The 22,625-nt window shown below is 38.3% G+C and overlaps 1 protein-coding gene across 5 annotated transcripts in view; it reads left to right on the forward strand.

The window, feature by feature from the left end:
* Positions 1–22,625, forward strand: part of LOC104066810 (cadherin-6) — a 112,713-nt gene that overhangs the window by 59,767 nt on the left and 30,321 nt on the right. The window lies entirely within an intron of this gene.

Below are 22,625 nucleotides of genomic sequence, written 5' to 3' on the forward strand. Positions count from 1 at the left end.
AAAAAAAAAAGAGACAGTAAAGGAAAGTAGTCGAGGAGGAAAAAAAGGAAAACAAATTAAAAGGCAGCAGTCTCCTACACGCTCTTTCACTTCACAGTCTACCTGGGGGAGGTGGGTAGCAAGGGTCTCTTTCTCCAAAATAAAGCATGTGTTTGTGAGATGAGTCCTACAACCTACCATTTTCACTCTGAATTTTGACATTAAACCTGCTCAGCCCCGATTTTCCCATTTTGTCCACTACAAAATTAGAGTAAAAGCTATTTGCTTGAGAGGGACCGATGGCGGGAGCAAATATTCCTACAGGATGAATGTGCTAGGAGACAGTTGAAAAATAGTCAGTTGGACCAGAAAACCAAAAAAGTTTGAACTGGAGTCATTGAAAGAGAAAAAAATGCAGATGGTATTTTTCAAAGTTCTTCTTCTACCTATTGGTTATTTAATACACTTGCTATTGGAAAGCATAGAAACAACACATAATGTATAAATGTCATTGATTCTGTGTCTCTGGGCTGTTCACAAGTGGCCTTTCACACGTTTTTCAAATGCCAGAACTGCTCACACCCTTGTAATTGAACAATTAGCCAAGAGGCATGGAAGAGCAGCCATTTATTATTACAGAAAGTTGAGTATTGGTGTGAGGATAAATGATAGAAACAGCTGAATGTCTCCAAATTGAAGTAACCAGGCAATTTAACTGAGCAATTAGACTTGATTGGTGTGACCAAATGAGGGTAATGAACATGTTTATGAAGCATATTTTTTTCTCAGAGGAATAAATGTTGATCTTAAATATGAACTGAAGATAATATTTGGTTATAGTCTTTTTATTTTCTTATCTCATGAAGAAATGTGAACAGTATAATATTTTAAAATAGCAATATATGTATGCAAAGGGGAAATGTGCTTATGTCTTACTGTATAAGCAGTCAGACCTGGATCTTCTGGGGTGTTTGTGGATTCTGGGGTGTTTAGTGGTTAAAGTTGGTCGGCATCAACATCATAATTATAAAAAGAATGGCTCCATATAAGCTAGAAGAAAAAAAATCTTAGACTGGTTTTACTTTTCTCTTTTCATTGGTTAGCACCTGTTTAATTCAAATGTCTACATCAAAAATTGAGATATAAGGAGGCTATTGTGAAAGATTCTAGCAGCATTATTTCTATAAACTACCCAAATTACAGTTGTAAAATCTGTAACTGTTTATACTACAAAAAACACCTTTATGTCATAATAATTTTAGAGAGAAGGGAAGAAAAATTAAGGGGAGGGCATTGAGGTTTGAGATAATAAAGAAGAAAGATGATCTCTCTGAAGACAGAGCTCAGGGCAGTACTGAAGACAATACTGAATCCAAGTCACGGACTAGTGCACTGCTGTGCTCCATAACCCGTATACTCTATATGCAATGAACACAAATGCTTTCCGTCCTTTAGGAGATGACTACCTAAGCAAATAAGAAACCAAGGAGCCCTTTTTTGGTGCCCATGGGTACTTTAAGCTGTTAAAATGTTCTACCCAGTTTTGTATGCTACACACTGCTGTCAGCCCAAATATGTTGCTGTATAACACTGGACAAGAATATGCATCTGCCAACAAGAAGCTCCCAGTGTTACCAATACCAGTTGCTTGTTTGCTGTGGCTATGACACAAGATCCATTATTTTATTACCCAGTTCTTGTATTCCTGAATTTCATTCCTGAAATAAAGCCTTTTAAAAAGAGTAGAAATTCACACATTCACACTACCTGTCTTGGTCAGTCTCAAATATAATAATATATGGAACTTGCAGAAAAGTTCTAAGCTGGAATTATTCATTGCTTTGCTGAATAACCTGTGAACTGTAGCTATTCATTGAGTTGTGATTGATGGGCACAGTGACATTTCAACCTGAAGATATTTTTTCTTCTGGTTCAGAAATTATGGCACTTGGCAGGGTCTCAATCCCAAAATAAAATAAAAGGATTACACGAGCATCAAAGTAGAGAAGTGCCCAGCTCTACTACTTAGCAAAAAATCTGGAACATCTGAGTTGGGTTTTAGAAGAGATCTAGCTGTACCTGTGGCTGCGTATTACAATGATAAAGGGCTGGAGTGAATGCATCCCTATATCACAGGTAAATGATAAAGCAGTAGTGCAGCTGCGTATAGAAATATGTGCAACATTCCCAAGAGGTTTTCAGATATTCCTGGGCAAAAGGGTGAAAAAAAAAATCTGTCCTTTTCCAAGGTTATACTCAAAGGTATAGTTACCATTTGTATGCACTTGATGTCTTTGCACAGCTGTCCCACTGCCTACATGAAAAACGTGCTGGAATCCACCACTGAGTGGTCTTGCTAGGGCTCAAACATACAAATCATTGTTACATAAAGGGATAGGTTGCCACTTTCTTTTAGACTAAAAAAAAGATCTGAGCAAGTCTTAAATCTTACTCGGTAACCCAGAAACAGCTTCTGGCAGCCTGCAGTAGAAAGAAGTAACTTGCTTTCCTGGTAACAACAGGCACAACTGTGGGACAGTTATGTTGCGCACTCTCTGTCTGGCACTACAAGGAAACTTCCAGGCACACTATTCATTTTTTGCTGTGTCTTATTGATGTTCATATAGTTCAAGCAGTAAGCTCGCCTGGAAGGTATCTGATGTTACTACCTGTACAACCCATCATAAACAATCATCCTCTGCTGACAACTCCATTTTTCAAGGAAGATAAAGTCAAAGTCCTGCTCCTGTGTGGCTTGGCAAAGCAAAAAGGATATTGCATTACTGTAAGCGAAAGCAGAATCCTTTTGTTTGGTGTTGAAAGAACCACTGGGAAAGATTAATCCCCCTCTGTCAGGAATGGTTTAAGGTACTGTTGATCCTACTTTGGAGGAGGGGTAGATGAACTAAATATTATCACAATATAATATCAGTACTGTTTTTCTTTCTTTTCCCTGATTTTACTTCTGGCTACAACCATTCTGAAGGCAAGCAAAATCATACCTTGCGGTGTATTGTACCAGAAGAAACTCAAATAAAAGGTAGAATCCCTCCAAACCATCGCAAGTAGTGGGACCAAGTCACATACTGAGACAAAAATAACTGGCTGTGAGGAAACACAAGGGGCTATTTAAACAAGGAACATTGTTGTCATGTAATACAGTCCATGCATTTTCAGCATTTGAGGCAGTAATGGGTCGTATTACTATAGTTAAAAGGCATCATATCTTAATTGGATGATGTGATAACTAGCAAGAGAAACCTTCACGTTCTCTCAGACCTTTTGTACACTAGCATTCTGTATTTATCACTAACACTTTTTTTCTCAAAGAAAACCCCAAGATGTGAATAGTCAAACTAAAATTACTCTTACCATCTGCACTTTTAACATCTTCTATGCAGTTCCATTGGCAAATGCTTGCTCAGTGTTTGCTTTCTTTACCCTTGTAACTTGTGCTATGATATACAGCTGATGCCTCTAGTTTCATATTCCAAATACAGCTACTATTATCGCAAAACGATTTTTAATTTGTTTTGACACTGAGAATATCCTTTCTTTGGATCTAGATTCTGCACTCTGCTTCCAGGAGAACTGGCAGCTCAAGAGCCAGGCTTTAAGTCTGAATGACCTCTCAGTACTGAACAATTCCTCGACTTGAAATGGCTCACAGAAAAACTGCAGACAACTATCAGTCTTCCCTAGGTTACATCAATCAATCTGAGGTGCTCGGCGCATAGCAGCAATGCCTACAGTGTACACAAGGCTCTGGGCTGGACTCTTGTCCCTGGCAAGTCCTCAACAATCTTCTTCCACAGAGAGATGTGCACATGAAATTTGACTCTATGTTGTGCCTCTCAGAGAACCTCCACATCCTTCACCATGCAGAAGGAGGAGGACTAAAGTTTTGCATCTTTCCAGATCTAGGCTCCCTCTAGCACACCATCTGTGTGAGGGTACTGTAGTCCTTGGGAGTGCACTAACAGCTGTCTTTCCCACTTTTTGCAGAGGAACTTCTCTCTTAGGGCTTTAGTGGGCCATTTGTGGCACTCCTGCCCTTGCCTCTGACGAGAAAGTCACAGGATCCTTTACTTGTACCAATATTAGTGAATTGCAATATGTTTAACTCTGTGGTGAAAGAAGCTTTAAGACTAGCCTTTTATGCATGAGGAAACTGATGTACAGAGAGGTTAAATGACTTTATGCACAGCTAATAGTCAGAAATTTCTAAATTGAGATTTTAAAAGAATATAAAAATCAGAGTTCTTAGCCCTTTCCCCCACCATTTAAATGATTGGGTCACCCGCCTCCCACTTCAACAGGCTGAATATGTGTCGTTCTCTTAAAAGGTAGGACAAATGCTGTGGTGCATCTGCACTTCCGCTATTTCTCATCCATCATTCATATAGTTGTTCCACCACTTGACTTTCCCAAGTGCCCTTCATTCCTATATTGAATTGCACACACATACACACGCTTGTCTTATATTCCTCTTTGAAAGATTTACTGGTGCTGATAGTTCTATGTACTGTTGGTCTATGTGGAATAGAGATAACTCTGAAATGAGGGACAGTTGAGAGGTTAGAGGCCCAGGATGGCAATCCAGAAACAGCTTGCAAATTTTAAACTGTCATATGGGAAATAAGAAAGGAGATAATGAGAAATGGGTGGGATGGGCAAGAATGTTATTCAGAAAATGAAAAGGCAGGAAATATAGCATGGTTAATGTTTACAATCATCATAATTGTGAATCTGCTTGGCATCATCCTTGTATCCAAATATATTACACAATAGAAGAGCTTTACAACCATCTGTTTCAAACATACCACATTTCCTACATTACGGCTCATGATGGTACTTACAGTGTAACAGCACACAACCTCCTCCCCTTCTTCCCATTCCACCTAGAGAAGTAAGCAAATCTTGGGACCCTCAACCCAATATTTATACTAATTATTATTTTTCATTTGTTGTACCCTGAATTAAATAGTCTTGTTTTCCATATGCTAATGACTCGCTTACACCAGAACTTACACTTTGGGCTACATCTTTTCACAGATGATCCCATCCTACTCTTATTAGCAATCTGCATGTTTTCATGAATTACATGTCCCAAGAATTCTAGCTATAGAAAAAAAGCTGAACATGTTAATCTTCCTCCTCAAAGAGAGATTGCAGGTAAAGCTTATGCTTTGTTTTGGGTTACTCAGATGACTTGTCTTTAGAGATGTGATTACCATGTTCTTACTTGTTTTAATATAGCATAGCAAAGTCCTCAGTATAACAACACAATGTCATGACTATAGAACTAGCAGGCTAGTGATGGCTAAAATAAAATCCTTCTTTCAGGCTCGAGACAAAGTACAATTTTTAGTCCACCATGTGTTGTTTACAGTTAGCTCACCAAAAATATTAAACTATAAAGCTTAGAGAAATCTCTTTATTAAATGAAACTCATATTGTCTGTGACTCCCCTTTCTCTTGCTGCTGTTTCCCTCTCTGGTGGACACAGGTTCACACTAGGGCAGACGCAGACTGAGAGCTGGAGCCAGTCAGTGTAACATTTCAAAACATGAACAGCAAATGTGTTGTGATGTGAATACCTACTGTTGATCTGTATGCGCTAATGCAGGCTGTGGCTTTCTTTCACCATTAATGGGTGAAACAAACCTCAGCATGCACTTGCGAATACTTCAGGATTCAGTGAAGCTTGTAGTTATTGTGAAAGTCTGAGGTGGAAGATGAAGGAAAGGGAAGAATCACCCTCTGGAAGGAACAGAGAAAGGAAAAAATATCAATCCTTTCTCTCTTCTCACTTCACAAAACAAACCCCCAGAACAAAAAAGGTTGTAGACAAATAAAACACTGAGTGAGCTGGGATTTAAAAACGTACGTTAAAGGAGAAGGGAAAAAACAAATCACCAAATGTTTCTGCTAGAACTATCATTCCCACTGTTTTCTTTTCAGAGTTGGTTTTTATTGGAGTCATTTCATTCAATGAAGACTGTAGTCCTTCTACTCCAAGTTGCATATGCCGTGTTGTACAGAGCAGGGCTCCTGAATAGCTCATCTGGAATGGCCTCTCTCTATAGGAATATTGTCTATCTGGCACTATTTCTTACTTTGTCTCTCTGTGAAACATCAAGCAATATTTCACCATTAGATAGCTGTTGGAACAAATAAAGATTTACTGTCCTGCACAGGCTCACATAATGATCATTCAGTCATCTTTAACATGTTTGTTAGCTTTGCCCATGCTATATCTTCATGTTGGAAGACAATATCAAGTTAAGTCAAGTCATTTGTACAAATTCTGTGTTTAACATCATATAATCATTAATGGAAAGTTAAGTTCTCCCTAAAAGACAGAACCCAACAGCATAACTGTACCTTTGGCTCTACAACATGCTTCCTCCTACCTAGCATCCTTTGCAGTCAAGCTTATCAGAGCATCAGCAGAGGATTAAAAGGACATGGAAATAGAGGTGTCATAGCATTCATATTTTCTTTCCACTCCTTGTTCTTTGTGTAGTTTTACGCATTTCAGATCAGCTGCTTAAAAGAGAGTTAATGCTGCTTACAGCTGCTAAAATTGCTCGTAGAATGTCCTGTACACATAGGGAATAACAACTGCCAAGAAAGTTGTGGGCAAAGAGTTAACGCCCTGTGGATGAAAACTCTTGCATGTATATTCATAATAATTGTAAATTGGTGTGAGCTTGAGCCTCGCGCTACTTCCAAGTAACAAAGCCTGTCAGGATCTACACCATTCATCTGATAAACCTGCCCTATGCAAATAGCCATTATTTTACCTACTGAAAATATTTTATGAAAAATTCCTCTTAGATTACTTAGACTGATAGGATCATACCAATTATATGGGCTTCAGAGAGAATTCTTTTCTTTCATGAATACTAGATGTTATATAGCTGGGAGAGCATAGACCCAGATATTCATACCAAAGGAATACCAGGCTTTCCACTCAAATTTCAGGCTTTCCAGTCAAAATGAACCTGCGTTCCTAGACAGACAGTGTTGGATCTTGAACTATTTTCTGAAGCCTAGGACTGAATATCACTTCTGCCAGATACAATCATAGAATAATTAAGGCTGGAAGAAACCCATAGTAGCTACCTGTTCTAACCCCGTTCTCAAAGCCGGTACAGTTACAGCAGGTTGCTCAAGGCAATGTCCGGTCAAGTTTCATGTATTTCTAAGAGTGGAGATTCCACAACTTCTCCTTGCACTCCTCTCATTGCTTAACCACCTCTTCTATCCCTCTCCTCCCCCAATATTAATCAGAATTTCAGAATTTCCCTCATTGCAGCTTGTGTCTATTGCCTTTCATCCTATCACTGCCTTATCTGTACCCTCCTGTTAGGTAACTATAAACAAAAATAAGCCTTCTCTTCTCAGTTATAAACAAAACCATTTCCTTCTCCTCTTCTACATAATATGCTTCATCCCCCCCTAACCCTCTTGGTGACCCTTCTGTAAGCTCCCTGCAGTATAATGTATTTTTTTTTACAGGGAAGGAGCAATATTAGATGCAGTTTCAGTTGAAACTGAACAAAGGAGAATGATAAATGCCCTCACTCCACAGACTATACTTTTGCTAAAAGTTGGCTTTCTTCTGAGCAGGGACACACTGCTGATTCATGTTTATTTTCTTGTCTAACAGAATGTCCAGATACTTCACTGCAAAGCTGTTTCCTACTTAGCTTGTACTGTTGCAAGGGATTATTCTAGCAAAAATGCAGGACTTTGCATTTGCCTCTGCTGAACTTCATGAAGCTTCCAGCTGTCCATTTCTCCAGGTTCTTTGCTCCACACAGCAGCACTGCCTTCTCAGTATTGAAAGCACTTCACCCAACCAACCTCCATTCTTTTATGATTTGCAGAAATGCTGTGAATGCATTCAGTCATTTGAGTCACTAATAAAGATGTTAAGCAGCACTGACACCCAGTGTCAACTCTTGAGGGACATCACTAGTAATCATCGACCAGTCAGACTTCATACCACAGATCACAACCTTTTGTATTTGCCTATTCAATTAATTCTCCTCTCATCTTATTGGACATTTTTCCAGGTCATATCTTACTGAGTTGTCTGTCAGGGTGTTTCGGGAGAATGTGACAAAGGCCTTGCTGAAGTTATGCAATATCCACTGCTCTCTACTTGTCCACAGTATCACCTGTGCCACCATGAAAGGCAATCAAGTTAGTTAAGCATGATCTTCTACTGCTAAATCCATGTTGGTTGTTCCAAGTCACCTTCTTTTTAATTCGTGTACCTGGATTTAGCTTCCAAGAGGGTTTGCTTCATAACTTTCCCTGAACTGAAGTATAGCTTAGCTGGTCAGTCTCTAATTCCCAGATCCTTCTTCTTGCCCTCCTTTAGAACTGGTGTGACTTTCCCTGTTTTCAGAATTTAGGAACTTTCCCCAATGATTATGACTTTTCAGACATTATGGAAAGAAAACATTTCATCACATCTGTAGATGCATCCAATGTTGTTCTATGGAACTGAGTTTTTCCAGTTTACTTAAAAGGCTCCAAATTTATTGGGTTTTGCCTACTGTAGATGATGCTTAACTCCAGTAGTATTTTCTGCTAGGCTCAAGGATCTTTGGGGTCTGTGGGCAAATTGTGCTTTCATATCTCTGAGCAGTTCATCTTTTTTTCGTGAATAATGTGTCTAACATAACACATCCTGAATTCAACTCATCAATCATCTGGGTCAAAAAATTGTCTTATGACATTCTGCAGAAACCTGGTTTCCTTGTGCACAGATATATTACCCTTCCACCAGACATCAGAATGATTTAAGTCTCCCATGAGTACTTTGGCTACGTAGGGTTTACTCCATCTGTATAAAGAAGGCTTCACCTACTTCATTGCCTTTCTGGCCTGTCCTTTCTAGAGGGCCTACATCCTTCTGTCGCAGCATTCAAGTCATGTGAGCTGTTGCTTCGCATCCTGACTAATGCATTTGGAGGAATACTCATCTGAAAGAAGAATCTACTCAATGGCAGCCTTAGGTAAGGTTGTTTCCCATAAACATATTCCTAGTTGACCAGCCTTCCTCAAGACAGTCCTGTTGAGATTTGAATGTGCAGCCTCTTAGATAGTACTGGCTGTCTTATCCAAATCCTTAACCATCTGTTTACATGACACAAACTTTTATTTAGAAACAAAGATGACCAACATGACAGCGTGAAGATATTTTTCCTTTCCCCAGCTTCTGAACTGTAGAACTCGATGATCTAGGTATGCAAATGGATTAAAGACTTAGCTAAACCTGTGGATATGAATTAATTTCCTTCTTGTTAGATCTTCATTTAAATGTGAATGGTAGTTGTCATTTGCTTTAATGTTTGTCTATATCCTCCCTTCTCCATCCCCCTACTTTCCTCCTTGCCACACACATGCTTTTATATAGCATATAAAATTCATACACATATTTCAGAATTTGATTGTCAGCATCAAGTGCTTTGACTATCAAAGGGTCACCTTTGTCAGTAAGCAAAGGATGAACATTTGCTTTCAAGTGCATCCATCAGGGAGCAGTCAGAAGCTGTTACTCGCTGAAGAAGCCTGATGTTTTATTCAACTTTATGCCAGTAAAAACATTTCTGAGTATTAGTCCAAGGAGTTTTTTTATTTTGGTTTCTTTTCATAGTTCATCTTTAAGATGTATTCTTCCCTACCCCCACAGGAGAATAGAGGTTTTCACTGAATTAGGAATGGATTAGCAATGTACTTGTTCGTATACCCTAATTAAGGTGCTGTATTTGCCTACCATAGAATTTTGAAGCATTTTTGAAAGTTCATTAGTGTCCAAATAAAACATTTTCTCAGAGATTAAATAGCTAATTCTGACCACTGATAAAAAGTATGCAACTGTCCCTGGGCAAAATGCCTAAGAAATTAAAGGCCATGAAAGCTGGATGTACAGTACAGACCATTTTCACTAACTATATATATTATATAATTTAGAGATTAAAGGACATATACTATAACAAATTAGTAATTATAGAAGTGCATATTTGTTGAATGTACTCTCTTCTGAAATCTCAGTGAATACTTGCTGTCATCTACTAGTATGTGAGTTCCCTTTTTGGTTGAGTACTGCAGTAAAGGACAGAAATTCCGTTATAATCAGTTGAACACCTTCAAATTAACTGAAAAATATTTAGATCAAACCCACAAAAGTATTCTGTCATAAATGGCTGGGTACACAAAAGAACCTCGTATGATTTTTATTTTTTTCCTGTGTAGTTTAAAAAAGATGCTACATATATCTGGGCCTTTTGGCTCAGTGAGTATCTTTTCTTGCGAAAAAGGGAAATGGGACACAGTTTATATATTAAAGGGTAAGCTTAAACAATGGAGGTAGACTAACAGTGCTGTAGATACCTTTTTCTGTGCACACGTCTGTCTTCTAGGTATACAAGGATATTAGGATAGTGGAACTATTTTGCTCTGACTTGGAAAAAACCTATAACAAAAATTGGTGCTCTCAAACTGTATGCAAATTCTTATTGAAAACTGGGGAGTTAGAGTTTTCCCAGGGAGGCAGGCATCCCTTTAGGGATTCATTGTATTCCTATTGAAAGTTATTACAAGTCAGGCACTTAATTTTCTTTTCCCTTTACTCTTTAGAAATTAAAGCACATATATTCCTTTTCACTTTACCAAAACATCTTAAGACACCTCAAAATGTTATTTGAGCTAATATAGTCAGCTCCAGAGTGTATAAACTCTCTTATTTAACCCCTCCTTCAGCTAACCTGTAGTGACAGTAACATTCAGCTAATGGATAATAACAAACACCTGAAAGCAATTAGATTTTCTAGCATTGCAGCTAGATTGGGAATAGGCCATCCTTCCACCTTCTAAATGCACCAGGCTGCAACAAATCCACAGTATTGCTAATCTTTACTCCAGTTAAACAATCCTCAGTCTTTCCACAAGCTAACACAGAAAAAGTTACACCCAAGGCTCTCAAATCATGTTATAATCATTACATACAGAAATGGACATTATTAACAACCCACATTTTACTTCAGGGAGACTGTAGAAGCATCAAATAGTGATCTGTCCAAGATCAGACAAGGGAGGCTGTGGCAGAGACGATATTAAAACCTGCCAGTCCTGTATTTGCGGCTACAAACCTTTCACTCGCACATCGTGTGTTTTGTCAGAGACTTAAATGTGCTTCAGTCCTTGTTTGTTTTCTTTCTTTATATCAAGAAAATCATCAGTGATGCCTCAAACTAATTTTCCCATTTAGTCTTTAAGATTCACACTTCAATCCAATGACTGACTATTCCGTTATGGTGATAAATTTGCAGTGATTTTCAGTAGTCTGCCTCTAAAACAAAATTACTTGTACAGCTCTTTATGCCTTTCAAGGATTCAAAAGCTTGAATTTTCATTCCTGATCAGTGAAATGTATACACTAAGTAAGAAAATAATTTCTAATCCCTCCTAATCTTCTACTCAGCTATTCCTGTGAGAGCATTTTCTTAGTACCTGAGCTAGGGTATGACAAGTCTGATGGTGGTGAAGTCCTTTATGCTTTTTAGTAAGCGAATGCTGATACCTCAGCTAAAACCATTCCTCATATCTGTCAACTACTGTTGCTACCACAAAGTTGAAAAACACTGGCATAAAGGGATGGTAGTCAGTATGACAAAGAAATGCCAGTTGCTGAAATAGATTGAACAAAATGTGTAAACCAAGTTTTGTAAACTGCCTTGGCCTTCCTTAAGAGAACAACTAGATCTCCGCACTTCTGTGAGGGTAATTGCAGAAATCTGTACAATACTCTCTTGCTACCATCTCTGCTGTTTAGCTGGAGAGGGCTCTTTGATCTTTCAGATAAAGGCATAATGAAACCCAACTGCTGCAAGTAAAATTGGGGAAATTAGGTTTACAGACAAGGATTTTTTTTTTTTTTTTAAAGTGAGAGGTCTGTTATTTCTCCAAGGCAGAAGTGTTTTGAGTTCCTCAGAGTCTAAAAGGAAGATTGGCTATCTTTCTATGTTATAAAGAAAAAAAGGAAGTTTGATAAAGAATGTGAAATTCAAGGGCCCATATATATAGAAATCAGACCTGACACCACAGTCCCTTGTGCCTTATCAATTAAAAACCTTTTTGTCTCTATAGAGGCAAACTCTGTAAATTCTTGCTTATAATTGTGCTCAGAGATAATAGGAAGAGGAACAAGTAAAACAGCATTACCAAAGGAGAGCCGAGCAGCACTCAGCTCAGGAGAGCATGGAAAAACCTTTACCTGGTTTGCAGCTTTGCTAAATATTCATTAAGATCTGATAACGAGTTGCCTCTAGAAAGAAAGGCCAATAAGAATGAGACCTTTCTAGTGTGACATACCACACCGCAGTGCAGGACAGAAGCTCTTGTGCTATTGTCCCTGTTTAATCGCAATGAAGAGCAGCAGCAGCTGGATAACCCAAGAGGGAAGAGAGTGGATAGGCCCTAGGCAATGCTGCAAGGATTGACACATTCCAATCGATTTTTTGCAGAGCTGATTAGCTGTGGCTGCATGTTTGCACTTCACGTTAGAAAACCTATTTGTGATTTTGAAGGGTGTGTAATAAAGGTGTGAGTCAGCAGAGTATGGATGTTTATTCTTAGCTTCATACATTTAAAATAGAACGGGATCCTAGCTACTGTTTGGGCGGCTTATTCCTTAAACCAGGGATCATAACATCAGCCAAAGTGTTGTCCCTGTCTTTCTCAGGCCGTGTGGCCTCACATACAGCCCTCCCAAAAAGAGAATGAAAGGAGTCTTCCAGCCGGCCTGTAGAGCGTGAGCCTGGAGACTCCAAAGCGAGGGGACTTTCCCTCTTGTGAGATCTAGTGACAACTAGAGATCTAGTGTGAGATCATGAGATCTACTCCTTTCTTTTTTTCTTTTTTTTTTTTTTTTTTTTTTAATTAACTCCAGTGCTCTAACACGCTTATTCTAGTGCCTTTAGTATGTTTGTTTTGGAATCAGATGCCATCGTTATTCTCAGTTTGCATTTTGAGTACCTGGTTGCTTCTAACTATTGAAATGCATTTAGTGCTTTTTGATCCATTCATTTTCTGAAGCTGTTCAGCAGCACAAAACTGTTTTTAGCTTCTCTTGGTCATCATTCATTTACAGGGAATAGATTGGCGCTGCTACTTTTGAGAGCAAACGAGAAAGTTCACTGACATTTTGATACCCTCAAGAAACAGAAAGATATCATCACCCTGGTGGGTTTTCCTCACTTTTTTTTCAATTCTTCCTTTAATTCTTGATATCAGGACAGTCTTTTTTTGCAGATGATACTGCTGTTACTGAACCCTTTTGTCGGACATCTACCTTTTTTCTCCATTTGCAGTTGATGAAATTTTAGCATTTTTTTCTCCTTGAATTTCATCGGGGTTTTTTGTTTGGTTGGGTTTTTTTTTCCTAAAAACTTCAAGTTTAGAGCTAAGAATCAGTACTTGGGTTAAAGGGGGCTTTTAAGGCGCATTATTATTTTACCCTTTCCCTGTTATACACGGAAGTGGTTATTTGATTACTTTAAATCTTAATAGTCCAAGCATTAGATCCCTATATGCTTTACAGATTTTTTTTTTTCATTTTTTACTTATTTTTTTCTTCTAATCTACCTGATTTTATGCAGACAGGACTGATATGGTTTCCTTAAACAAAGTAGCTTGCAGATATGAACTGTATATAAAACCAGCCTGTTATGTATTGTTGTATTAATAGGATTCCACAGCTGAATGTGCTGGGGTTTAAAGTGTTTCTGGTTCTGCAAAGTTTTGTAGACAAAAAAGTAAGCACAATACAAATAGGCCATAGTATATTTTACAGTAACTCCAAAGAAACCAAAACCCCAAAATGCAGAAATGTAATATAAACTCAGCAATTCTTCAGTGCTCTAGTTCGTTAATTTATTAGGGATTTAATGTTTGCAGTCTTGATTTCAGTATTCAATCTTCTCCTTATTGCTGACCACAATATACAGAAAGAAAAGGTTGATCTTCAAAATGGAAAGAATAGAAACAGAATAGAAATGCAGTGTTCATGAAGTAGGAGTTATTAAAAGAAAATCTAATAGACAATTTCTGTCCTAAAACAGAGATACCAGGAGAAGGAGAAAAAACGGACGTTTCAGTCAGGAAGTGTTTTAAACGGGAAGAAGTTAATCTGATATGACGATGAAAATAGCAAATGTTTGTTCTCATTTGAAATAGAGATAAGAAAATCTTAACATTATTGTTCAAAGGACCTGTGTCCATTCATACAGAAGGAAGGCCAATTGAAATGCAGCAATTGCAGAGAAAGGATTATGATCATCAGCTCATTATATCTGTCCTTTTCTTCACTGGCTCTGTTTGGAATTCCTGTGACTTGTAAACAAGAGGCTGAGGTTGTAAACAGGATTCCAGCTGAGGACTCAGAAGTACCTGTTTGGCAGACATAGACTGTATATAGGCTGGTAGCCTAGCCAAGAAAAATAATGAGTGTATATGGGATTATTATCGATAAATGTTGGATGAGGAAGAAGGTATGCATGCAGGAGGAAGTTCTTAAAACAGAAAAATAATTCTGGCACAAGAACAGCACATCTAATCTGGGAAATATGAGTTTTTCTAATCACCAGAGTGATTATTTCTTCAAACAGGCACTGTGTACTTGTTGCACCTTTTTCTTCACTAGGCATGGTGGGAAGCAAGCAAGTTAAACCTACATTAACAAACTCAACTCTCAGGCATCAGTCACACTAAGCCATATTCAAGTTTACTTTGTTAACTATAATATAGTAGTTACACTTACCGTAGTAAACTAATCTCTTACTATAGTTGACTGATTTAAGTGCTTTATAAACCTTGATATCTGTAAGGTCAGGATGGTGAGGAACAATGAAGACTACTGATTACTTAGGACAGCAGATCGTGGGTTAGTGAGGAGGTGATAACAAAAAAGTGGGAAGCTACCTCAAGCACCTGTTGTGGTAGCCTAAATACAGCGTTTGTGTGGAAGTGCTGTTTATGACAGCTGTACCTCTGAAGTCATTGTGCTGTGATTTGGTAAAACTCACTCTGTTTGAATTTCTTTTTTAATCTTGTCAAATATGTTTTTATTGTTTTATTTTTTTCACGTTCTGGCTCTCCAGCTCTTTTGAGGGTGTAGAGTACAAGTCTTCATATAATCTGCAATTTACTTTGTGTAAGAATGTGTGTAAGAATCACCTCTTCTTGTTTCGCTAAACACCAAGAAATGTTGGAAGTGCTGTAACATCTTTCTCCCATCGTCTTCCAAATTCTTTTTTATCATCTATACTCCCATTTTTAACAGAAATTTAAGCTAAGTTTTTGAAATAGTGGTCCCTAAGTTCAGCTACCTAAGTAGAGTCATAATCTTCCAGATGTCTGACCTAAGCAGCTAACTAGCTTCAGTGCTTGTAGCCTCTCTCTCTCTCGATCTCGATCTCCTCTAAATAATTTTAAAGTCCATTAACTGCTTTCAGTTAAGTTTTATAGAGGAATAAAGGTGTCAAAACAATTATTTTCATATATTGTTTGGAAGAACAGTAGCTGCATGGGGGCGGATAAACCTGTATTGTGTCTTCACTTTTTGGTCTGCTGAGTGTTCCATAAATACACATATAAGCTGCCACCAACCACAGCCCATACTGTCTGTTCTTCAGCCAGTATTTAGGGAACACATGAAGCAGCAACATTTTGCAGTCTAGAGGTTTTGAGGATATGGGCTGGAGCAGGAAGCATAAAATACCGTGCAGCGGGCTAAGTGAGATGAGGGAGAGCAGGATGCTTTGCCTTAGGGGCGAGTCAGTTAGTGAGGTTATGTGGACCATGAAAGGAACCAGAGCTTGGCATAATTGAGGCCATAAAAATAAGGCCATGGCACACATGTCCATAAGAAATCTGTCATTTCTGGTGATGTTGAATCTTGTTGTATATCTTGTGGAATGTCTTTTTGGAATAAAGGATCTTTTATAGCCTGAAATAAATTATTTGTGTAGGTATTTGCCATGATGATACATGATACGGTGTGTGTATATATAGGTATATGGAACATATCGATAGTGTTTTGCGGGTATTTTTTGTTAGGACAAGTCAATACTTAAATTTCTGCAAAAAATATATAAATACTTATTACCTAATATGCAAAAGCAATGACATTTTCCTTTTAACACCGAGTCACCAAGTAGAGCAACAACCTTTGTGCTGATTATTTGATGATATTGATGGTGTTGATTATGATACTAATTGAGGAGGTTGGTTGGTGCTATAGGGATACAGAATCAGAAGAGACAAGGAAGAGTACAAGGTTGTTATTTTTCTGAAGTAGAAACCATGTGCAATATTATAGTATTAAGGGTTTCATTTTGAGTGCTTTAGTTTTTCTGAATACTGTAGCATTGCAACCTCGAGCAATACATGTTGAATTTGTTCATTACTAGATAGGACGCTGCTGTTGGGATCTATTCAATTTGAAGTGAAATCATGTGCTAAGAATACTGCCAGGAGTAAACCCACGGTTCTCTTTGTTAGCTACCTACTAACTGCCTGCGTACTATTTTAATAATTGTTCTCTATTTCATTATTGTGTTAGAAGACAAAAATGGGACCATAGCAATTGCAGAATAGCAAATTCCTCTTATAAAAACAAACAAATAATAAGGCACAATAGACAGTTTATTTCTGGAGTATCATAGATTGGTGGTTCAGTGTGCACATTCCAAGGTCAGTTGATCTTGATCTTTGCAAAGGTTCAGTAACCACTCTGAAATACAGCTAGGGTGTTATATTCATAACAGGAAACAGAACTTAGTCTGCAGGGTGGATGGAAAACCGTCTTACCCACCGAATTGCCAGGTATCATAATCAGCAATATGGCATTACTGGGAGCTAAACTGCAATTTACAGCTGTCTTGCATAACCTAAAGCCACTTCATAAATGAGATTAACTATGCTGTTTAAATCAGTGTTATAGACTGAGGCAGAGGAGGGATGTTATTTCATTCTGGAGAATATCCACAGCCTGCAATTTCAATTTTTTGGAATTTAATTACCACAGCTATAAAAGTACATTTTCAGTACAACCTTTTTACAAATATGCATGCTGGAAATCCACTTCTCTTTCATGTATTCCATTTAAACATACAAAAAATTTATCACTTAGCCTTAACCTATTAAAATATGAGATCTCACTTCCACTGTTCTCACTTTACTGTTTTGGTGCTGCTGTTTCATACAGTTTTCTATCAAGGTGAATTTAATATGGTTAGAAAAAGGGCCCTGAGATACTGCCAGCCCTGATTGTCCTTGCTCAGTGCCCGCAGCTCTCCCTGCCTGCCCACAGCCCAAGATTCCATATCAGGCCCTTGAGCTTTCTCCAGGTGGCCCACCATGCTAAGACTACATGCCACCCCCTGGGCCATCAGCTGCTGTTCAAGCGACACCACAGTGGTGCTCATCTCCAGCTTCCCACATCCCTGTCTTGCCAGGCCATGGATTCTGTCTGACCTGCAGACCCTTCTCCTGGCCCATCCTCTCCTTTCTCCCTCCATCCCCAAGGAGGTGCCTGATGCCCATGGCTGGGGATGTCCTGGTGCCCTCAGCTTCCCCGCTTCTGGCTGGAATGGTGGAACAAGCCCTGTCTATCAGGCCCTGCCATCACCCACTTGAGGAACCACCATCCCTCACCTCTGTTCAAGCACACGCTTGCTGCTCTTTTTGTATGTGCTGCTGACATTCTGGAGTATAGCTCATGACTTTACAATACCAGAGACAAGCAATAATGAGTTGTACAACTTAATGCCAATTGGATCTGCTGTTTCCGTGCTGTAGCTGTTTATAGTCTTATTGTAAAAGAACATGAAAAACGCCCTTAAGTTCTTCATGCACACTTTGTTGAAGTAATTTGTGTGTGTAGCATGGGTCCAAATCAATTTTTAAAATCATGGTAAAATTCTCCTGGAGTGTTGTGCTAAAGTGAAGAAATGCTTTCTACTAGAGATCAACGCAAATGCTGTAAGTATATTCACTCCAAATATAATAATAAAAAAAAATTCTCACGGTACAAATACTTTGAGCACAGCTTTCACTTGCCTTTTGCTTTTTGTTGTGCTGAAGATGCTCCATTACAGCCTCCCCTGGCGCTTTCCAAGGGCTCTGCCAGAGCACTGCAGAGAATGAGGCTACTCCAGATTGTGGCCAATTTGTGAAAAAAAAACCAACAACTCTCCTTTTAAAGTAATTATGTATGTGACAGCCATCAGAATGTCAAACTGCAGTCCAGCATGCACTTTAAACGCTTCTTCCTAGAGGCATTCCCTCTTTTCAGGCAGCTGTATTTAAATGTTTTAGGCCAGGATAGAAGAAAGATAGAGCCTGGACAGTTTTTATCTTGACTGTAAGTTATTAAAAGCAAACCAGATGGTTCACTTAATAGTGATATTAAAGTAAAATGAGTAAAAGTATGCCTAGGGCATAGTAAAATCTTTAATTTGTCATCCAGCCTCAACCTTAGCCAGTGATTGATGGATGATTGCACAAAAATGTCCTGATTAGATTCTGAATGAATCAATTTACTATAATATTAATACAGTGCAATTGCTGATGCAGTTACTTTTTATTGCATAGACTGACTTACTTCACAATTTTGCTTACCTTTGGGGTATTGCTCAGTTCAGTCACCAGTTGAATGAATGCCATTAAGTTACACTGAGTTCCTGTGGAAATAAGGAATCTGCCTTTACATGGAGTCTTAAAAACCTTTGGCTGAAGTAATTTTGTCTTGAGGAATGGTAATACAATACAGCCCAGATGACATGAGCCTTGTGTCCCAAGACATTTTATTCTGTCCCATGGCTCTCTGCCATGGCCCATTTATTTGCCCAACTTTGTGCAGAGGATAATTGACACTCTTTTGCAACATGGGTAGGCACAAAAAGTGAAGCTGTAATCTCTTGCATTGGCTAGGATCAGTCCTGCTAAAAGCATCTGCGGTATAATTTATACACATATGTCATGACAGCATGGGTAATGAAAAATAACTTCAACTTAAGAGGAAAGAGTGGGGAGTTTATTAGTATTTATTTCATCCTTGTAACCTAACGATGGTATTAAGTTTTATATACAAACCCATCAACTGTATTTTTTAAGTGCATCTCACCACCAAGTCTTTCTTTTGGCCTCAACTTGTACCATTTGTTTCTCTTTTAATTTTGTTCCCAATTTATTTTTTTTTAACCTGGTTACAGTAGCAATTTCCCCCTTTATGTAGGTCACACAGACAAAATATTGTTTCCAAGATAAGCTGACACTTAAGAAAAAGTAAAACAGATGATTGTCTCTGCCTGGATAAAACTTTAGCAAGCAAACGGTAAAGGACAGATAACATAATCTAAAATAATAAATTGTTTTTTCAGATATTTTCCTCACAAGTGAATGGTACAAATTTATCATCTATGAGAAACTTTTCAAGAGATCTGCTTGGTTTTTCTAATATTTTTTTCTATTATTTTTTTTCTTAAAGCAGGGAACAAAATCTAAATTATTTTGGCCCAGCTAGTAAGCAGATGATGCTCATGTTTTTTATAGGCCTATCCCACCAAAACCCTGATGACAAACACTTAGAGAACTACCTTACTTTACTGAAGTCAAGCAGATTTTAATTACATTTTTTTTGCACCAGGTTCTTGAGGCCACACGTGGTGACACACTGTAAATCCGCTGTTAGTTTGAAGAGCAGACACTCAGCCAGCCTTAGCCCTATGTAATATACATCCATACATAGGAAGTGATCTCCCCCAGGTCTCACTTTCACTGTAAATAATCCACACACAACTTGCCAATTCAGCACTTAATTTGTTCTGTCATGTCTTAGGAAAGTTGTAAAACTAAAGGTATTGTAGTTGGAAAGGTCAGAGGGAATCTTTATTTTCAAAAGTTAGTGCTTTTGCTGAAGAGCTAGAGATTGAACCTTTGGTGAAGATAATTCTCAATACTGATGACTCATTACGCTGAGATATACTTTGTCTTGATGTCCAGAGTAACTATTGATATTACACAGGTGGATTAATTGTGGGGAAGTGGAAATTTCATAAACTTTGGACTTGGAAAAAATCACACAAGTTTACCTTTTAGCTCTTTAGGTTGTTTGGCTAGGTGAAGAATATTATGAAAGACAATTCCCAGTGGTTGCAACACCTTTTCTATTTTGACCTTTTTTCCTACCTTGTTCATTGAAACCAGGTTTAATTAAAATGACGATAAAAATTAGTCTGAGAGTTCAGGTTGTAACAAGTCTCACAATAGCACTATTCCATGATTCATTTGAATTAATTATCATTTGTTACTGTGGGCTGGTTTAGTCCCAATGTAATACAAAATAGAGAGGCTTTCAAGGCAAACAAAAGTTGAATTTTTGATGTAAATCAATGACTAAAAAATATACAGTTTTAAAGACAAAATTATTTTCATGCCTTTTCTGTTGCAGGTGGCTTTTGAGGAAAATTATACTCAAATAAGCTGTTGAAATTCCTTACCACAGTAGGCATTTAGTCTGACTTCTTAACAAACAGGTCAAACAGATACTCGTCAGAGGCTGACGTTATGTGTAGCAAAACATATAATTCCTCTAGGCTCTATGGCCAAGTGTATTGGCCAGCTGAACTCAGGAGACCTGAACTCTATTCCAGGTTCAAGACAAGCCATCAGGGAAACTTCTCATTTCTCTGTTTGTTATCCAAAAAAAAAAACCAGAGCAAATAGAATTGACTGCTTTTGTGAAGAGTTTTGGAAGCTGCATACAAACTACTTATTGGTATTGCTATTATCAAGAGAAAGGGTTCTGTGCAAAAATACACGGAATGCCCATTTTCTTCCTGAATAAGAAAATTAGGAAGAGTTACTCAATACATCTGCTAATAGTTAACCATGTTACAATTCTGATATTTTCTTTTATTGGACACTTTTAGTATCTGTAGTGAGAAAAAGTTTTGTCCTTAAAGTCAGAGTTGTTGCATGGAGCACAGGACTATAGGCTTAGACACATGGGTCTGGGACAACTCTCTGCAGCCAGCTATCCACAGTGACAACTCTCCTTGGGGACAACTCTAACCCTAAGCCTAAACCTAACCCTAATTCTAATCCCTAACCCTAAGATTAACCCTAACTCTAATTGTTTCCCACAGAGACTTGCCCCCACGCAGAGTTGTCCATAGAGAGTTGTCTCTCTGCATAAGCACACATGGTGGACCACTGTGCCATGAAGTGTGTTGTCAGTAGACTGTCAGCATGACACTGACCTGGGCAGAAAGCTGGAGGACACCCAAAACATTTACCATATGGTACGGATGTAGCCAGGCATTGACAAAGTCTATGCAAAGATTTTCTATAGCCTTTCTACCTACAAATTTTTCTCTTCCACAAAGCATGCCATCCAGAAGTGCTAAGTACTCTGCCACATAGTCAGCTAGTTGTTGTTTTGTTTGTATTTTTTTCTAATTTGTATGCAAGGAAAGAGAAAAAAAAGAACTGGTTGAGAAAGTCTAGCTCTCCTGACTCATAAAAATATATTTTCTCTGAAATTTCCAGGAATCTGCTATCTAATAGATTCATCTTTCCTCCGTGATTTTCATCACCTATGCCCTGACATTAAAAGCCATTTAAATGTTTCATTTTTTTAATTTTTGTTTTCTCTATTGTAACAACAAAATAAATTGTAGTTGATTAGCCTCGATTTTTAATGGTAGGTCAACAAATAAGCTTTTATCAAAGGAACAGCCGTGAAAGTATGATTTAATTGGTTATGCCTCATGTGTGTGCTAAGCAGCATTCCAAGAGCTGTGGAAATCTCTTGGAAAAAAAGAGAAAAAAAGATGATGGTTTGAGCAGCTTGTGCTTTGTCTGCTAATTACCATCATTCGCTTCTTTCCTCTGCCCCCACCATGTTTCACCTTCGTCCTTGATCCTTTGGATAGGGCAACTGATCTCTTCACTGCCAGTACTGTGATGGTCTAGTACGCCTGCCTGCGTCTGCTCTTAGTTTGCAATACCTGTGAATGCATGTATTTATCTGCTATTTGTGTACGTATTTAGTACGTTATTATGTTGTGCACTGTGCGGTGAATTACATGAAGTCCACGGGGTGTAAGAGCCGAACACCCAGAATTTAAACTCAAGAAGGGCCGGGGGGCGGGGGGAGGCTGGCCACATTTCAGTTGTTTCCTTACTGCAACTCCTGAACCCACTGTTTTTCCACTGTAGGCTTTGGCTGTCACACATATTCCTAGGATTCCACTTAAGCATTTAGATCTGATTGATGTACGCTTAGCTTAGGAAAGTTATCTGCAGCTTCAGTTCATCGTTTTCCTCAGGCAATTTCTTATAATATTGCAGACCATTTCAATTCTGACATCGCAACACAACTCTTATCAATTCACTGCTTCTACTGTGGTGTCACCTCATTTCCCAAAAGCAGTGTACAGCCTTTTGGCTGAGTATCTGTGATAGTGAAGAATGTATCATAGTATCAGTAAAAGTACATAGAATTATGTCCCAATTATTTATTTTCCTTTCTTTTTTTTATTCCCATTTCACCACCA

This window comes from Cuculus canorus, chromosome 2, assembly GCF_017976375.1.
Source record: "Cuculus canorus isolate bCucCan1 chromosome 2, bCucCan1.pri, whole genome shotgun sequence".
Classification (NCBI taxonomy): Eukaryota; Metazoa; Chordata; class Aves; order Cuculiformes; family Cuculidae; genus Cuculus; species Cuculus canorus.